Raw genomic sequence first — 18,152 nt, 5'->3', positions numbered from 1 at the left:
CCTGAAGTACAGCACTCTGGGAAGTATGATAAATGCAAGGGTTCCTGTTTTGACTCAACAATTGAAGAATCTTATCTGAATTTTCTGAGTCCTGTCTTAAGAAATTGTCTTCATAGAGAATTTTTTGTAGCCTGAAACATCCTGGTTCATGGCCATGACTCAGTCTAGGAAACAGGAATGGCTTTAGGAAAGCATATCAGTGGAGAAGGTGAAGATTTGCTTCCCCTCCATGTTCCTTGATGACTGTTCCCGCCCCTCTAGGATCTTCACTCGTCTCCATGTCAGAGGTAGATTACTCATTTAACAATCATTTGATTTTTACAAGCCACCGAAGTCTAAGGCTAAGAGGATGACTAATGATGGAAATTAAGCACCAGTAGGTGGTGGAGGAAGAGTCTCTGAGGGTCAGTAAAATCACTCTCACATCCAAGCAAAGCCAGCTCCTTCCACATTCTGGGTTTTGTGAGGCTGACTGTCTTTCTGAGGTTCTCTAGCTTAGAGATGAGCCAGTACTAGCTGGACCTTTTGAGATTATCTTTGACCACAGTGAGCCCCTCACAAGGAGTCAGGTGCAGTCAACGTCTAGCCCCTGCTGATGATGGGCTGTAGCTGTGGTGTGAGTACCACAGAAGTGAAATTCTAGGTGGAAATTCTGGCTATAAAACTGGAGCAGCCTATGACCTGACAATACCACTATTCAGTATATACCCAGAAGAGCTAAAAGCAGTGATAACAAATAGACATTTGCACACCAATGTTCATAGCAGCATTATTCACAGTTGCCAAAAGATGGAAACAATCCAAGTGCCCATCAATAGACGAGTGGATCAACAAAATGTGGTATATACTTAAATGGATGTATGCAGGAGTAAGACAATGAAGCATATGACAACATGGATGAGCCTTGAGGACATAATGCTGAGTAAAATAAGCCAGACACAAAAGATAGATACTGTATAGTTTTGCTAGTATGATCTTGGTAAAGGTAAACTCAGAGTCTTATAATATAGAATATATGGGGCCTAGAGATACACAGAAGTTAGAGATGGGTGAATGGAGAGCTAATGAGGTTGAACTTAAATGTAAGGAAATGGATAGAAGTGAAGGTAATTCAGTAGTGGGTGTATAAGTAATATTGCCATACTGAAGGTGAACATAATTGGAAGGGGGTGTACAGAGCCATGTATCCCACTGATTAACACTAGAAATAGAAGTAAATTCTTGCGTGAACTACTTCGAAACTATGAATCTCATACAAAGAGTTAATAATAAATAATAGAGAGGTATAGAGGGAAAACTACTATTGCATGCTTTGGTCTATATTTAACAGGAAGCAACAGGGGCAAATAACTGGGGGTAAAGGACAAGAGTTAAAGGGAGATTTGGATTTTCTATTTGGTGAGGATATGTTTATCAGTTATTTTTCTCTTTGAAGCAATGAAATTTTCTAAAAATGAGAGTGTTGATGTACAACAAAGTAAGGATAATGTGAGACACGTATTGTTGTCTTTCAACATTATACATGATGCCCAATGGATGGAGGTGCTGAAGGATAAATTGACTGAGAAGTAAAATGGCAAACTGTGTTGTATACCTGTGGTGGAATATTGTGTGCCTACAGAAAGGAATGAAGTTGTGAGGCATACAACAAGGTGAATGAGTCTTATGGACATTATGTGGTGCAAAACAAACCAGAACAAAAGAGCAAATATTGTATGGTCTCTTTTAGAAAATACTGATAAGAAAATTGGGATCTAAATTGTACGCTCAATTGTACGCTAAATGTTGATTCTAGATTTTGAGAAGCTGTGTTATATATGTATGACCTGGTATCTCCCTGGAACTTTGGCTACCTGTATGACGCCTAAGACTTAGAATTGGAGCTCTGTAGCTCTTAAAGTCAGCATTGCTACATACAACAACTGTTGAATAAAACAAAAGAGATTAGGCTTCAATTAGAGATAAGAATGAAGCTGATCAGGTCAGGACTACGGGGAATCAGAACACAGTGGTAAGGATGACAGTGTCTGTATTTTAGAACCTACTGTAACCAAAGGGAGAGAGGTTTATTTTGTCCAAAGCCTAAATTTTCTGTAGCACATACTCGAATTCAATCTATCTAGACAGCTCATTTAAGCAACCTGGACACGTGGAGCCCAGAATGGGATGAGAGCTTTTAATTCTGATAGCTTAAGGTAATACTCAGCTATATCCCAGAGTATGTTGGGCAGTTAAGGAAAAAGTATTGGAAAATTCCCTTAAGTGATAGGAGAAAAAATATAGAATTATTGAGCTTTACCACTGGGGAAATCCCTGATACTGTCTCAAATATTAGGGACTCCCAAGTCAACAAGCTCTGGATCTCAAGGCTTGCTCTTGTGAAACTGATTTATGTAGTGGAGAAGCTAAGCCTACCTATAGGTATGCCTGAGAGTTACTTCCAGAGGACCTCTTTAGTTGCTCAGATGTGGCCTCTCTTTCTCTAAGCCCAACTCTACAAGTAAAATCTTTATCCTTTCCCCTACATGGAACATGACATCCAGGGGTGAAAGTCTCCCTGGCATGATAGGATATGACTCCCAGGGACAAATCTGGTCCTGTCACATTGACAATGCCTTCCTGACAAAACCAGGAAAAATAAGTATAATAAAATAAGGTATCAGTGGCTAAGAGACTTCAAATAGAGTCGAGAGGCTATTCTGGAGGCTACACTTAGACAAGCTTCAGCTAGATATTGCTAATTACCAGGTGTGCTGGTTTGAAAGGAAGTATGCCCCCTAAGAAAAGCCATGTTTTAATATAAATCCCATTTCATAAAGGTAGAATAATCTCTACTCAATACTGTATGTTTGAAACTGTAATGAGATCATCTTCCCAGTTGATGTGATTTAATCAAGAATGGTTGTTAAACTGGATTAGGGGACAACATGTGTCTACCCATTTGGGTGGGTCTTGATTGGTTTATTGGAGTCCTATAAAAGAGGAAATATTTTGGAGAATGAGAGATTCAGAGAGAGCAGAGAATGCTGCAGCACCACGAAGCGAAGAGTCCACCAGCCAGCGATCTTTGGAGATGAAGAAGGAAAATGCCTCCTGGGGAGCTTCATGAAACAGGAAGCCAGGAGAGAAAGTAGCAGAGAAACCCTGAACTTCATCGGCCTTCTTGAACCAAGGTATCTTTCCCCGGATGCCTTTGATTGGACATTTCCACAGACTTGTTTTAAGTGGGACATTTGGTCGGCCTTAGAACTGTAAACTAGCAACTCATTAAATTTCCCCTTTTAAAAGCCGTCCCGTTTCTGGTATATTGCATTCCAGCAGCTAGCAAACTAGAACACCAGGGTTTGCCAAATCCCAACCAAAACCATTCCTCTTAACCCTAAGGAACATCTAGAGCTCTATCTGAGATTTTACAAAAGTTTCATGTAATAATATTACTCTCCAGAAACCTATAATCTCGAGATGGGCTCCGAGGCCAGATAAATCCTGAAACCCAAAGAGACCAATGCGTCCAAGAACATCAGCTAGTTTCATCCCCTATTCCTTATTAGCAACAGTCCTTTTCGATATGAAAAGGCTAGAAAGATCAGAGCCCAAATACACCTAAAGATTGGCAGAAGGATCAAAGGAGGAGGAGTTATAACAAAGAAGATAGAATTTCAACAAATGATATGATAGCTAAATCATTATATTGATATTTCTTTTAGTCTCCAGTGTCTTGGAGCAGCTAGAAGGAAAAACTTAAAATTATGGAACAGTAACCCACACCAAACTCTAAAGTCTGTTCTATAACTACTCGCTACAATGTACTTTGAAGTTTAATGCTTTTTTTTGTACATATGATATATTTCACAGTAAAAAATGTTGAAAAAATCTGAGGCAGAATAGGGCAATCTTTATTAATGTCTACTAAATTCAAGGTAAGATGTAAATAAGGATTTCTAATGTTTAAAAAAGCCTTTATTTCAGGCTAGGTTGGTGAATTGCTCCTATTATATGTCCTACCTTCCATAAAAACATAAATAACTAGAATTATTAAAATGTAAACAAGGCACACCCTATTTTCTCCCTAGAATGAACAAGGTGTCTCTGAAGTAATAATGAGTGCTGACTGATTTAGTGCTTTCTATATGTCAGACATTGTCATAAAAACTCCATGTGGTAGAGAGTATTAATTAACATCCTTATTTAATGGCTGTGGAAGCCGAGGCACAAAAGGTTGTCCAAGGTGAATGGCAAAGCTTGGATAAGAATCACACCGAGTAGGTGGAAGACGAGTTTTGAGCCCCGGAAGGCTGGCTTCAGTTCTGTTGTCTTAATTCTCATGCCAAACTGGCTCCAAGGGGGTAAACAACACAGACTTTCCAGGAAGAGAGAGAACGAAGACTAGAGAAAGAAATGGCAGGATTCGGATAGTCAAAAAAAAAATGTTATGAGGTAAATGTGAAGCAAGGAAAGAAAAATACAGAAATAGAAACAAACTCAGGGAACTAGGAAGTTGGGAGGTCACTCTCAAGCAGGGCAATAGCTCAACTCTATTTTCCAACTGTGGTGAAGCTGTTTTATGACACTCAGAACAAATGTGCTGCCTGCGTTGAGGATTTATTACAGGACTGACTTAGGAGGACACAGATGCTTCTGACCGTACCCCGAAGAAATTACCAGGTCCTTGCTTAGCTGCAGCAAAGGCAAGAAAACAGCAGCCACCCAACCATTTGGTCATGAAACAGACAAAGGAGAAAATCAGCTTAACATGGAGAAAGAATTTTGAAAAATATTCTTACACAGTGACATTATTAGAGGAAGGCCAATTATAGTAGATGCATGTTTTCTTCCTAAATTAAATCTGGTAAGTATATTCTGTTTAAATTGTGTTAATAATAAAACTGAACCCAAATAGTCAGACCTCTCGCAATCACTTATTATTTCCTGTGATTGGCTCCTGGGGTGATCTTGTTAGATATAGTAACTTCTGGTCTTAATAAGCATCGCTAGTGGATCCAGAATTTCTAGCACAAGTTTTGGGATAGTAATTCAGGAGGAGGGGTTCAGCCAGGTCGGTGGTCTAGGGCTGTGTCTGGAAAGAAAGCATCCTTTTCCACATCAGCGTTGGTCTTTATTGGGCATGACTTGAGGCGTGGGGGAGCTTCACTCTCCGAGCTACCCTTTCGTGCTGTCAATGATAAGTGCACAGCAGAAGGGATGTCTGCAGTCTCCCAAACACTTTTAAAAAGTTCTCAAACATATGCATCATTGCGTGTTGCCTGAAGACAAATCTGCTTCACATTTCCTGACCTGACATTCCAAATCCTCTGACTGCGGGTAACTTGTTCACTTGAACCCTTAGGAGACCTTTTCAACTTTTCAGAAACACAAACCACATTGTCCAGAAGAAACCAATTGATGGCTCACAACCAAAGCAGTCGAGACTGATTTACTGAGGCGCCTACCTGTTCCCATTAGGAGCCCATTCCTGTCTGAACTTCAGTTTCTAATGAGGGAAGAAAAATGGGGATGGCTGAGAAGTTAGAAACAAACTGGCCTCCAAAAAAAAAAAAAATCTTAACACCATTTGGTTCTTGCATTTAAAAATTCAATGGATGCTAACTAATTTCCCCTCATAAAGGGTATCTCAACTTTCATTCTACCAACAAGGTATTTGAGTGCCCATATCCTAATCTATGCGGTTTTGTTTTTAAATCAAATTTTTAATATTTTGCCAATCAGAAAGGTACAAAATGATATTCTTATTATATATTAATTATGAGGGAAGTCAAGCATATTAGATATTCATGCATCTTTTTTCTGTGAATTGCCTGTTTATATTTTATGCTCATTAATACATTGGGTGTAATTCTTAGCTTACATTTGCTATTATCTTCTAACCATATATCACAACTATTGCTCTAGGTCTTTAGAAAAACAGTTTTCTTTTGAGAAATGCTGTCAGCAGCACAGTCTTGCACTTTAATGCCACCAGACAATTTTTTTTTCATTTTTGTGTAGTAATAAATATCTATTACATAACAGTTGCTATTTTAACCATTTTTAAGTGTGCGATTTAGTGCCATTAATTACTTTTATAATGTTGTGTTGCCATCACCACCTTCTATTACTAAAACTTTTTCATCAACCAAAGCAGAAACCATCTTCCCATTAAGCAATAACTTCCCAGTCCCTCTTACCCCAGCCCTGGGAACTTCTGCTCTACTGTTTGTCTCACGAGTTTGTCTATTCTAGATTGGTCTGTATATGTGGAATAAGGTAATAAATCTTCCGTGTCTAGCTTATTTTACTTAACAATATTTTCAAGATTCATCCAGGTTTAAGATCGTACAGCTATCCCACATTCTGTTTATCCATTCATCTGTCAATTTCATCTTCTGGCTATTGTAAATAATGCTGCTGTGAACACTGCTGTACAAGTAGCCATTAAAATCCTTGCTTTTAATTCTTTGGAGAATATACCTAGGAGTAGAGTTGCTGGCTCATATGTTTAACTTTTTGAGGAAATGCAACCATTTGGCTGCATCATTTTACATTCCTACCAGCAATTCACAGGGGTTCCAATTTCTCCACCTCCTTGCCAATACTGGTTATTTTCCACTTTTAAACTAACAGCCATTCTAGTGGGCTGGAAGGGGTCTGTGATACAGTCTCGGTTATAACCTTGGTGGCACCCTCCATGTGGCCTCATAATCCTTCTGACCCCCACTTGCAGCTTGCTCTCCTGACCCAATCAAACTCTCTTTACTCCTACAAGCTTCCTAAATTATTAATCCCCCTTCACTCTCCACAGCTGACCTTGTACCTACTACACAAAGAAAACAAAGTCACTCAAGTAAGTAACTCCAACAGGATCTCCCTCAAATATAGGCCCCCAAGTCCACGGAGCCACTTGCTTTTATGGGTTGAATTGTGTCACCCCCAAAGATATGCTTGGCTCCTAACTCCCAGTCCCATCACTGTGACTTATTTGGAAGTGGGGTTTTTGAAGATATAATCAGTTAAAATGAGGCCAAACTGGATTAGGGTATGAGCTAATACAAAATCGGATTGGTTTCCTTATAGGAAGGGGAGAGGAAACAGCAGGCACTGGGAGAAGGCAAAGTGAATGTTAAAGAAACAGAGCAGTGCAGCTTCAACTCAATAAACATTAAGGACTCTAGGCAAACACTGGAAGCCAGAAGAGACAAGAGAGGCATCTTCCCTACACATTTCAGAAGGAGCATGGTTCTGCTAGCACCCTGACTTTGGACATCTGGCCTCTAGAATTGTAAGTCAACAGATTTCTGTTGTTTTAAACCTCCAGCTTATGCACTTTGTTACAACAGCCCTTGGCCACCAACACCTTGCTTTTACATCCGTTCTTCCTTCCTCATCCTGCTGTCACAACCGAAGAGATTCCTGACATGGGCCTGTGGCTAACCCTACCCATTGCGTTTTCTGGGTCCTCTCTCCCTTTGCTTTCATCAGGGTTCTCCCTTCTGATCACCCCCTTTCCCATATCTTCAAAGTGCCCCTCTCTTGGCTCATTCTTAGCTTTAAATATACTTAGGATTTTCTTATCTTAAAAACAAACTAACAAATGAAATGCCTCCACCCCACGTCTCCCTGCAGCTAGCACCCTCTACTTCCCTTCATAAGGAGACAGACACCTTGGGAGAGCTGTCCACTCTTCCTATTTCTACCTGTCACCTCCATTCATGCCTCACCTCAAATGACTCTGGTCCTCACTACGTCTGAAAGTGCTGAGTAAGTAAAAACAATTTAGACCAACTAAAGGAAATAAAATGCCTCATGCCATTTCCAGACTTAAATAATTTGTAAGAGTCTAAGTTAATAAGATTTCCATATGAAGTAGAAAAGGATCGTGCATTTTCTTGGGGACTTCATTACATTCTTTTGTCTAAAGCATTTCTTCTTTCAGACCTAATCATTCAATGAAACCTAGGGGGTGGGTGGATACTACCTTTTGATAGACAAGTTTTTGACAAAAACAACTCCATTCCACAGGCCCAATGTTTTCAATTAGATATGGAGATGGGGTTGACATCCTAGATCTATGGTGAAATTGCTTCCAACCTCAAGTCATTATCTCACCAGTGGAAGTCACTGTCTCTCACAGATATGATTGCTGGGCTTATCTTATTTCGGGCTACAGTATTTTTCACAAATAGAACAAGGCTGAAACATGTGGGTAAATAGGAAGAGTTAGCTGGTCATGTAAACAATGACTCAGAGCTGCTTATTGTGGTGGGTTCCCTAGTGCAAGTTCTTTCCTGGTCTGCCTGTGAAAATTGTGCTTCCTTGAGAAGAAACGCTGATTTTGCCAAGAAACCCTACGCATTTCATGCAGCTTCTTTGGGTGATAGCAGCTATTTCTTAAAATAAAAAACTTCATCTTCCCTAGACACTTAAAAAAAATTCCGTATGTGGCTTTTTCAAACCAGTCCAGCTCCCTCTTGTTATCTCGGGGTTGTTCACTCTTCCACACATGACCCTTCTCAAGAACAGAAAATAGCAGAGGAATCTTGGTGTCTTTAAAGTACTGCAAAGAGAGGAGCGGCACCTTTGATGTAAAAGAACAATGAACAAATAACAAGAGCCAATGTCCTGTGAAACGGTGGCACAAAGCCCTACGTCGTTGCAAATATTATTTCTTTCTTCTGTCTTCCCAGGGTTATGTGGCATTTTAGGGGCACCTGCTGATGGTGTCAGCTGCCAGAATATTGCTGGCATCACATGGCACGAAGCAACAAAGGAGCAAACACAGGGCTCCATTGGCCCTGCTGCCCGGCAGGCTGCCACCATGAATGCACAAAGAGCAGCCACCCTGTCACATCCTGCTGCGTCCCCAAAACAGTTCATCAGCTGCATAGCCTGTCTGCCCCACCCTCTGTCTCTGCCAGAAGAAAATCCAGCCTAGCAGTGGGTGTAAAAGATCCAGTAGGTGGTTCAGAATGACCTGGGGAGGGAAGGAGCAGACCCCTCACAAGGCATTGGGGACATGCCAGAGAAAAGCTGCTTGAATTAAACCAAACCCTTCACGTGGCTGGGAGAACTTTATTATGACGCAGGCACAGCTCAGCTGCTTGATTCAGGCATCTAACTTCATAGTCTGTTGAATCTTTTCCTGAGAACACCGGTCTTACGTATCACAGTATGTTTCAACTAAGTTGTCTCTAAATCCTGTTACTATTCCACCAAAAAGGTATAATTCTGTTTTTAAGACGAGAATTGGAAGCTCACAGGGATGAAATGGCATAAAATTTCCCTGCTGGGAGGAGATACATTGTTTGTTCCAGGAGCTGTCATAGCACGTATTCAATGACTAATAGCTCATCGGAATTCTCTTATCTCATAGGGTGCTATGGCACAGGGCAGGGGGATAGTGAAAGAGGGACATAAGGGCAAAGAAATATAAACAGGGAACTCTTGAAAAGAGATTGCCTGTTTTTCTGATGTACTAATAAAGTAGATCAGGATATCTGTATGTAACTATATAGATAAATAGATATACGCATTATACACAAACATGCATATTCATTATGTTTGTACATTGGTGCAGACGATTTTTTTTCTCTTAAGCCACAGGATGTTATTTAAATTGGAGGTGTGAAGAAAGGAAGAAAGAAAGAAGCAGCCCCACAGAAGCCCCACAGTCCTTGTGTAGGACCTGGCTATGTACTTCCTGCAGTAGGATGGGCTCCTGGAAATGTACTGACCCCTAGGTAAGTCAAGAGACATTACTGGATAATTACTGTGTAAATGGTAATAAAATCAACAATAGTTTATAGCCTGTTTTAGTTTCCTAAGCTCCTTAAGCAAATACCATAAAATGGCTCAGCTTACACAATGGGAATTCACTTGCTCACGGTTTTGAGGCTGGGAAAATGTCCAAGTGAAGGCATCATCAAAGCACAGCTTTCTTCCTGAAGACGGACTGCCACGACGGGGCTTCTCTGCTGCATGCCAAGACACATGGCCACATCTGCTGGCCTCTCCCTGCTCTTCTGGGTTTCTTTAACTTCAGCTTCTTGCTTCTCTGGCTTTCCCTCTCTCTCTGTCTGAATTTCATTCTCTCATGGAGCACGAAGATCCATCCAAACTGGGGTGGGGCATTCTTTCATTGCCGTAACCTCATCAGAAGACCCAACTCGCAGTGGGTTCACATCCACACTGTTAGATTTAACAGTGTGTTTTTCTGGGGTCCACAGAACTTCATACTACTACACAGTCCCTGGGAAAAGACAGGTCAGCAAAAGATGAAAGAAACTTTTTTGTCAGAAAAGAGCCCAAGAAATTGAAGTGATGAAGCAGCAATTACACCCTGCTGCAGATGCCATAAAAGATAGATTCCTTGCGTTTATTTGTTGCTATGTGCAGTGTGTTCAAGAAAAGCTGCTCCCAACAGCCCTGGCACAGTAGGGGTTCTACATGACCGTCTCTGTTTCTGCTTTCATCTCTTTTGAGAACTAGGGGATTGGCCAGGTTGCCCCTAAGACCTCACAGCTCCAAGTTCTCAAATTCCAGGGTTGTCACTGAGATGGTCTGCAGGGTTGAAATCTGTTGTTCACCCCCTATTTCAGTTTGCTAAAGCTACCAGAATGCAATATACCAGAATTGGCTTGGTTTTTACAATGGGGATTTATTCGCTTACAAATTTACAGTTCTAGGCCATGAAAATGTCCAAATTAAGGCATCAACAAGATGAAACCTGGATTCTAAAGACAGGCTCCTGGTATCTGGGACACCTCTGTCACATGGGAAGGCACATGGCTGGTGTCTGCTGGTCCTTTGCTCCCGGGTTTCACTGCTTTCAGCTTTTCATCCTAGTGACTCCCTTTCTGATATTCTGTGGGTCCTCTCTTAGCTTCTACAAGGCTTTTGCTTTCCAAACTTCTCTGGAGTTTTCCTCTGAAATCTCTGGGCTTTTCTTTGTCCTTTATGCTTTCATAAAAGATTCTAGTAAAAGGATTAAGAACCTTGTATGGGATGGGTCACATCTCAATTGGAATAACCTAACCAAAAGGTCCCATCTACAGTAAGTCTGCACTTGCAAGAATGGAGTAAAAGAACATGGCCTTTTCTGGGGTAGATAACAACTTCAAACTACCACGCCACCCCCAGACTAGTTAACTTGCAGATGTATGACACTCACTACGTTTTAAATTTGAATTACTTGCCAATATTTTAAAATGGAAGTATTTTACATAACTATAGATGTACAGCTTCCTTTGAAAATGGGACTGGCCATGTAATTTTGGAGGCACAGTACAAAGTGTAAATATCTTGTTTTGAGTTGAATTGTCCTCCAAAAAGATATGTTCAAGTCTTAATCCCCAGTCCTAAGAATGTGACTTTCTTTAGAAATAAAGTATTTGAAGTTGTGATCAGCTAAGAAGAAGATAAGATGGATTAGGGTGGGCCCTAATCCAGTATGACTGGTATCCTAATCATAAGGGTGAAGCGGGCACTGACAGACAGAAGAAAGAAAAATGCTATGTGACAACTGAAGCAGAGATTAAAGCCCAAGAACTGCCAGCAAAACACAGACATCAGGAAGAGTCAGAGAAGGGTGGCGCCTTTAAGATTTTGGACTTTTTTATTTGGGGGGGTACATGGGAATCTAACCCAGGCCTCCCATATGAACAGCGAGTTTTCTACCACTGAACTGCCCATGCACCCAAGATTTTGGACTTAAACTCAAGAACTACGCAACAATAAATTTTGGTTGTATTAAGTCCCTCAATTTGTGGTATTTTGTTTCATCAGTCCTAGGAAATTAAGACGTATCTTTCACCCAGAAATCATTAAGAATTTCAAGATGGCGACCTCAGAGCATTGAACCAAGTGCGGGGCCTTTTTAAGCGTGGAGCTCTGTGCAACTGGTCATACGCCCAGGAAGTCGGTCCTGTTTGAAAAATCAAAGGAGCTGGGAACTGGGCCCCTAGTCCTCAGATCACAGTTAGTGGGGAGGTGAGTGGTGACTTCTTTAAAATGGAGCCTGCCTTCTCCAAGTCACCATAGCCTCCTTCACTTCCTTTTATTTCCTATGCAGAGGCCAAGTCTCAAGCAATATTCATTATTGTACCTGCTCCAGTGATGTTTATTTATTTCAACAGGGTTTCACTGAGCTCATTTACATGATCTGCCCTACCCTTGCAGAAACAGGAGTTTAAGCCATCTGGTCTAAAGCTTAAAACTGCCCCTGCCAGGCACGCTTACTTGTTGCACGTTGGGGGCAAGGATGCCCACAGGACTTAATGGCTAACAGGGAATTGGGGTCACAGACACACAGTGTGAACAGCCCGCTTTGTTCTAAGAAGGTGCAGTCAACAGAAGAGTGTGAAAAGTCAGGAAGAGGTTCAGCAAGACCCACGGAGGCCTCCCTCCTCCAGGGCCTAAGCAGGTCATCTCTCCTCCAGCCGCATTGACTAGAGTAATGCAAACCTAGACAATGGTGAAGCCCTTTTCCTTTGAGGATTCAAAAGAATCTACTATTCTTTGAAAAACCTGAAAGATTTTGGTTACAAAACAAAAACAAAAACCCAACTAAACACTAGCAAGAACGAATGCTTGTTCAAAAATCACCCTTTGTTTATAAATTGCTCTTTTTGCAAATCAACACATATGAAAATGTTGACTGTGGGTCATTCCCTTTGGTTCTCTGTGTTGCACTTTGATGACCCTTTCTCCTGAGAGGAAGAGGAAGTCAGGAGGGCAAACAGAAGGACCCAGCCCTTAGAGGATGTTAATATACTCTAGAGTGATGCGCTTTGCTCCCTTGGAACTCAAAATGAACTGTCAACTTCAAACTCCTATGGCACCCAGTGCAGATGCTGTTCTGCATGCCAAAATGGATTTTGACTGCTAAGAGCACATAAAAACTGAAGGAATAACTTTCTACCAACAGTTCCGTCTTTCCTTTATTTGACCTCAGTGTGGTTCTTGGCACTAGAGTGTTTTGTTTTTCTGGACCATTTCCAGGCCAGGTCTTGATTTTATACACTATTTGTTCCATATAAAATCTGAAAATGTTCAATGGTCCAGGTTTTGATTGCCAGGTCTCTCCCACTTGGTCAACATTCTTCACCTCATGTACTACCTGTAGCCTTTGCCGGTGCTTTTACACTCATCCAACATAAGCACCCACACGATACATATTTGGTGTATACTTTATAGGCGAGTAAATAAAGACACAATAGATTTGTCTCTTACATGTCCAATATGATGAAACATATTGCCTCTTAGTGCGTTTAATCAATCTTACTATTCTTGCTGTTGAACCCAGATAATTACAGATACTTTATGGTCACAATAGATCTTTTAAACAAAACTGCTTGAAATAGAAAAGCATTAATCTCCTGGAACCTTGCTGCAGCTCAGGAAATGTGAAATAATTTAATAATAATATTTTTAGCCTTTCTCCATTTTATGTTTATTCTGTTCCACTGCAATTTACACACACCGTTACAGGCACATAAATTGCAAGTATTCATACTTCTGTCTACTTTTTCAGTTGTTTAAAATGTCTTTAAGAAAAGAGATCACAAATGTGCTTTTTCTTAGTAGCTTCATCTGTACCCCTGCCCATGCAACTGTGGGACTCTCCATACCCTATGGTTACTCAATAGATATCAGGGATGAAGGAGATAATTTGATGACTGCAATACTTAGTCCACTCAAATTCAAATTTTCTTCCTCTTCCTTTTCTCAACCCTAAATACTTAACTTTTTACCCAGATATTTGAGATACAAGTGTCCCTCTTTTTAGGACCCTATGTAATATCGTTTCTGAAACAATGGCTCTATTTTCTCCTGTGACTCTCCTACCTTGCCAGCATACTGAGATCTATGAAGTCGGGCTCTGGTATCAGGTCTTCCCTTCTGTTCAGTCAGGATAAAATAGGACAGCCTCAGGTCCCTGGTTTCCTATCCAGCTCTTAAAGAATTAATGGACAATTGCAAATCCCTAGTTTCTTATCTAGCTCCATAGGAATTATGCAAACTGCAAACTCCCTAAAGCAAGAATTTCCCTAAAGCTCTGAAATCTCTCAAAATCTTCAAACTTCCTAAAACCATAAAGCTTGTCAAATCACGGGCCCAAAGCAAACTCTTAGTTAATAACAGAAAACCTAGGGTTATAAAGATTGCGAAACATCTGCCCAAAGACAAATTTTAGGTATGTGACAGATTTCCACAAGCACCAATAACTGTCTCCTGCTAAAACAATGCAAGCCATGTAAGCATCTAGTTAATAAAAACCATGTAAGTCCCTAATGTTCAAAGTCATTAGGGAAAGGGTTACCAACAATACTTCCCTATAAAATAAGCTGACCTATTCCGCTCAGCGCATAGTTCTCCCTTGAACATATCTGCGTTAACTTCTTTAACGTGTATGTTCTCTCTTCAATAAGCTTTACTACTGTGGTAGTTAGATTCAGTTGTGAACTTGGCCAGATGAAAGCACCTAGTTCTGTTGCTGTGGACATGAGCCAATGGTACATGAACCTCATCTGTTGCTGATTTACATCTGCAGTGGGCTAGGAGGTGTGCCTGCTGCAATGAATGACGTTTGACTTAATTGGCTGGTGCTTAAATGAGAGAGCTCAAAGTAGCACAGCCCAAGCAGCTCGGCATTCCTCATCTCAGCACTCGCAGCTCAGCCCAGGCCTTTGGAGATGCAGAAAGGAATCACCCCAGGGAACGTTGTTGGAACCCAGAGGCCTGTAGCGAAGGCCAGCAGAGATCACCTTATGCCTTCCCACGTAAGAAAGAACCTCAGATGAAGGTTAGCTGCCTTTCCTCTGAAGAACTAACAAAATAAATCCCCTTTTATTAAAAGCCAATCTGTCTCTGGTGTGTTGCATTCTGGCAGCTAACAAACTAGAACAACTACTTATTCCTTTTAGACCTCTCCTTATCTGAATTCTTTCAATGATGAAACATCTGAATCTGGACAGGGCTCAGCTGGCACTATTGCCAGCAGGATGCTGGTTACATATTTTGGTGAGCCAATCAGGAAAGATTGCAGGAGAATCTTCCACATAAGACACTGGCCCTTGTTTCTTACCTTCCTCTTACTTGCCTCTATTATACTTCTCCTGGCTTTCCTCATTGCCTTTTGTGTGCCAGCCAGCATCCGGCTCACTCCACATTGTGCGAATTAACTGTACACCATCTTGCCCTTGGCACCGACTCCAGACGGAGACTCACAAGAAATTCCTGCACCTTCCATCCTTCTCTTCCTGTCCTCCCGACTCCTGACTCACATCTTTTTCTCCAGCAGCTTTTCTATTTAGTCTCTTCTCACCCGCTTTCTGTTGGGTTTAGTAACTTTCCTTACCAGCTGGCTGGGGAGTCACCCCTAGCCCTGCCCAGTCCTGTTTCTTCACTTTTCCCTTGCGACCACTCTTCAAGGGCTCCTCTCACACCTTCCTCTTTGCAAGTGGCCTCTTGGCCACACTAGACAAGCTCTTCTGTCCACCCTGAACCTCATCCATTTTCTACACTTTAAGGAGAAATTGGGCCTTATCCAAATGAAACGTCTGTCTCTGCCACTCCTTTACCTGTGGTGGCCCCTTGCTGTGGCCCCACAGGTTTTGCAGAATGCCCTGGGCTTCTCACCCAAGTCTGGTCTAGGAGAGTTTTGAGGTGGTTCCAAGTACTATGATGCCTGGTGCCACCACCGCCTCGGAAATCTTCCCTGTGCTTTCTGTCCTTCCCTCCTGTCCATTCTAACAAACTTTCTCTCCTGTCACTTCTCTCACACCTCCTCCTTTGCAGGGGACCTTGTTAGCCTGCTGACCAGCTGATTGCTCTTCCCTGAGTCCAAGAAAAAGGAGCAGAGGTTTGGCTCAGAGCTGTTGGGGTGAGAAGTCTGGCTCACCAGCCCTCTGAGTCCAGCTCAGTAGTCAAGGGCTTCCTAGTCTAAGGTTTTCTTCCCCACAGGGATGCCTGGGGTGAGCAGGTGTTGTGGAGATATGCTCAGGTGCAGGAGACATGGGACTCTGGCCTCAGTAGGTAAACAGAGGCAGTGTGTTCAGAATAGCCTACTGGGCTGCATCTGAGAGAGGGGCTTGTTTCTTAAAGAGGCAAGGTAGCACCCCAGCAGCTGCCTGTGTTTCTGCAGTATGGTGCAGTCCATACATCTGATGCTGGAGACCGTGCCCACAGCAGTGCCACAGACCTCCATTCTGTAAGTGGCACACAGTCTCGGGAAGGCGGAGACCCGCTTCCCCAGGCTTTTGTCTGCCCCTGGGTAGCTGAACAGTGCGGGGTGCAGGGTCAAACTGAGTCCCGGCTCTTTCTGCCCACCATGGGCTGTAGCTGCCTTTGCTAATTAAAAGTTGTTAGGTGTGGCCAAAGAAACCCCCACTGCTTTCCCACTCGGCCCCTCCTGCTCCTGCCTGCTCAGCTCCCATCACCCTCACCTCTTTTGTGTTCCCTCCTCCATTCCTCTTCCTCTCTTCACACCTGGATGGTCCTGCCCCTCATACAGGGAACTGTCCTCTTCTCCCACGTCCCTCTCCTCCCTGCTGTCTTTAGCTTTCTCTATGTCTCCAGGAGGGCTGTTGGTCCCCTCTTCTGCTGCACTGATGGCATCTCAGAGAAGCCTTTATTAACTTGCAACCACAACTTGCGAGCCCTTCCCCAACCATTTTCACCATGTTTGCCTCTAAACACTCAGCCGTTCCCTTCCCTAGGGAAGTGACCTGCAGGATGCATAAGTTTACTGTCTTCTGCTTGCTTTCTTTTCATCCTCCCCTAGTTGGTACCATGTTTTGCAGAAAGAGACCATATAGAAACTTGCTTAATAAAAGGTCTGGAAAAAAAAATGAAAAAAATTATCAAGCCTTAAACTGCAATGTGCTGCAGAGTATAACACAGGAAGACAAGAAAATCCTGCTTTGTTTCAGGGGAAACTAGAGGAAGCTATAAAAAGTATATGCCGGGTGGGCCACGGTGGCTCAGCAGGTGAGAATACTTGCCTGCCATGCCAGAGAACCCGGGTTCGATTCCTGGTGCCTGCCCATGTAAAAAAAAAAAAAAAGTATATGCCAATGTCAATCCAGAATCTAAAAAAAAAAAAAAGAGTAAATTAATTTAAAAATCTACTTTATAAACCTGAATCAGCCTCAGACATAAGGGAAAAAAACTGCAAAAAAATGTCCTCACAATCCCAAACACCTATGAATAACTTATGAATACTGCCCTTCTGTCTTTAATAGCCAGGCCAGGCCTGGGGCAAGAGTGCACAGGAGGTGAAAGTAAGGAGAGACTTAAGTAAGGCAAGGCTCATAGCTTTGGTGTGAATGGTGAACAGCCACCTCGGAGCCTCTGCGAGCAGAAGTAGCTGGACCCTGTCATCAGTGTGGAGAGTTGGGCCATTTGAAACCAAAACACCCCCAAGGACATACGGAGCCCCAAAAATGGAAAAAGCCCCCTGGGCCCTGCCCATGATGCGGGAAGGCTGGACCCTGGGCCTGAGAGTGCATCGTGTCCCAAGGGAGCCGCCCTCTCCAAGGTCCTGGTGGCCAACCCCAAGCTGGACTGAGGGGGCCCGGCCCAGTGGCTTCCAGATCTTGCCAAAGAACATCATGCTCCACACCCCCGGTAGCTCTTGATGGGGCGGGTGAGATTGTTAATCTTTAAATTTACATGGGAGCCACCTCTTCTGTCTTAACCTCTCACTCCGACCCTCTCTCTTCAAAGAGCTATCCATGGTGGGGGGAGATGGGAAGTCTCAGGCTCCTACCTTCAGCCACCTCTCCTCTGCCAAATCAGTAGTACGCTTTTTAAGTCATCAGTTTTCAATAAAACCAGAGTGTCCCACCCAGCTTCTAGGAAAAGATATATTAAAGGCATTAGTTGTTCAAATCCAAATACTAAGCTGTCTACCAAGGCAAAAACCAAACAGCCCCATGGAAAATATTGTGACATTAAGTACGGTGCTAACTGGGATAGAAAGCACTTGAGCATCCCTCCCTCAGATTAAGGGTCAGTGGACCCCTAAATCTGGCAGACAGATCTGCCTGGGAGGCAATTCACATCCCTCCTATTGTAATCCAGTATAGAAGGAATCTGCCTTTCTCCACAAAGGAACGTGTCCCCTTAAGTGGGAGGTCATAAAGTTACTCACCTCT

At 42.5% G+C, this 18,152-nt stretch overlaps 1 protein-coding gene and 1 long non-coding RNA gene across 7 annotated transcripts in view; one reads left to right on the top strand and one right to left on the bottom strand.

Annotated features, from left to right (window-relative positions):
- The window catches only part of CCDC192 (coiled-coil domain containing 192), a 248,895-nt gene that overhangs the window by 79,880 nt on the left and 150,863 nt on the right, over window positions 1–18,152 (bottom strand). The gene's annotated exons all lie outside the window — the stretch shown is intronic.
- The window catches only part of LOC143664887 (uncharacterized), a 71,215-nt gene that overhangs the window by 26,318 nt on the left and 26,745 nt on the right, over window positions 1–18,152 (top strand). The window contains exons 3-6 of one of the 4 annotated variants that reach the window (XR_013166644.1): window positions 7,072–7,276; window positions 7,621–7,755; window positions 9,592–9,734; window positions 14,546–14,846. This is a non-coding gene — a long non-coding RNA (uncharacterized LOC143664887). Of the gene's footprint in view, window positions 1–7,071; window positions 7,277–7,620; window positions 7,756–9,591; window positions 9,735–11,466; window positions 11,771–14,545; window positions 14,847–18,152 lie in introns of those variants that run through there. The other 3 variants (XR_013166645.1, XR_013166647.1, XR_013166646.1) reach the window with 3 other exon arrangements.

Source organism: Tamandua tetradactyla, chromosome 20 (genome assembly GCF_023851605.1).
Source record: "Tamandua tetradactyla isolate mTamTet1 chromosome 20, mTamTet1.pri, whole genome shotgun sequence".
NCBI lineage: Eukaryota > Metazoa > Chordata > Mammalia > Pilosa > Myrmecophagidae > Tamandua > Tamandua tetradactyla.
Note: the sequence above shows the minus strand (reverse complement) of the source record. Positions and strands in the feature narration are given on the sequence as shown.